Source organism: Diaphorina citri, unplaced genomic scaffold (genome assembly GCF_000475195.1).
Source record: "Diaphorina citri unplaced genomic scaffold, Diaci psyllid genome assembly version 1.1 scaffold594, whole genome shotgun sequence".
In the NCBI taxonomy this organism is placed as follows: domain Eukaryota; kingdom Metazoa; phylum Arthropoda; class Insecta; order Hemiptera; family Psyllidae; genus Diaphorina; species Diaphorina citri.
Genome location: NW_007378028.1, coordinates 165,110 through 166,667, shown reverse-complemented (window position 1 = coordinate 166,667; position 1,558 = coordinate 165,110).

Here is a 1,558-nt window from a genome sequence, read left to right as displayed (position 1 = left end):
CTCTCCGAAAGACTTTGACAAATTAATATGGTTTTCAAACATGAAATTGTAAACCTAGAAAAGGTCCTCCTAAGATGGACTAACAAAAGGAAGAAAAAAAAAAAAAAAAAAAAACTAGTGTAGTCCCAGGGCATGGGTAGGTAGGTATACGTAAGGTAGAGCTAAGGTGTCCCAGGGCTGGTTGATCCCACCCTGTACATTCCAGGGAAGCTTATAGGGCCGTGCTCTAATCTAAGCCATGCCTCATTTGTAAAGGTAAGGGGGGGATTCTATTTTATCGGCACCATTACGGGATATGGGCCATGGAATGGAGGTTATAGGGAGATATGGGCGCTTGTGAAACAACACAGCTTAACAAGAGATTTGGAGAAGTAAAAAAAAAAAAAAGTTAAACTGAAATTCGCGATTTTGAGAACTGTGTGAGACAGACGGTAAACCAAAAATTAAACAAATAGTTCAATTTCTAGCCCTCAATCTCATCAAACTGTTTCTACCAACGCCTATGATGGAAGGATGCCAGAAATGAAGCAGGAAAAAAAAGAGACGAAAGAAGACGAGAAGGAGAAGAAGAAAAAGCTCATTTTCAAACAATTTCCTCATTTTCCTTCCTATAGGATAAGGAAAGTAAAAAGTAGAAGGAAGGGTTGTTAGGCTCTTTTGTTTCATAAACGCCTATATGAACCGTGAAGTGGAGGTTCTGGGAGGGAGAAACGGAGATATGGAAAGCTGAGAATGCCTATCATAATTTTTTATAAATAATTTTCAACTTTTTTTTTTCTTCTCCTTCAAACCTCAAATTATTGCCCCGAGTATTTTCATCCGGACCGTGTTTAGTCCCCCTGAGACATAGGTAACTTTAACTTTGAAACGTTTATATAGGAAACACTCACTTTTCATGGAAATATTTAAGAATTCAAGGTAGAAACACACTAACTGTTAGTGACTAACATCACGTCACGTCACGTCACGTGATGGTAGTGTGGTTGTCCTGAATGAAATTACGTCCTACAATATCATGGGAAAACTTTGAATTTGAGCTACATCTTTCTGACTCCCCATGACTTCACGTGACGTGATAGTAGTGTGTTTCTACCTTTAAAGGTACTCATACCTATGTACTTTTAGGGAATCACTGAATTGATGATATACGCTCACTTTTTACTTTCCTTACCTCGAGGAAGAAAAGTAATGTACAAACAGGCACCTGGCAAAACTCATGATAAAATTTCTGACTTTTGGCCAGCACAGATTGGGCCAAAGGATCGAAAGAGGCGCTAGGTAATCTCTTATCTGAACAAACCCGATCTAGATTTTTCAAATTTATAGAGGTATAAAAATTCAACAGGGATAGAGAGGAATTTAAACCGAGTGAAGAGATTGGGTTAAACCTTGTAAGAGAGGGGTGGGGATAATTCCAGGAAGAGGGGAAGGTAAAGGAAGGGAGGAGGGAGCGAGGGGGAGAGAGGTTAAATGTTCATATTTAGGTGAGAGAGTATGGAAATTGTTTAGGATAAAAATATGAGAGAGAGAGAGAGAGAGAGAGAGGGGGGGGGGGGGG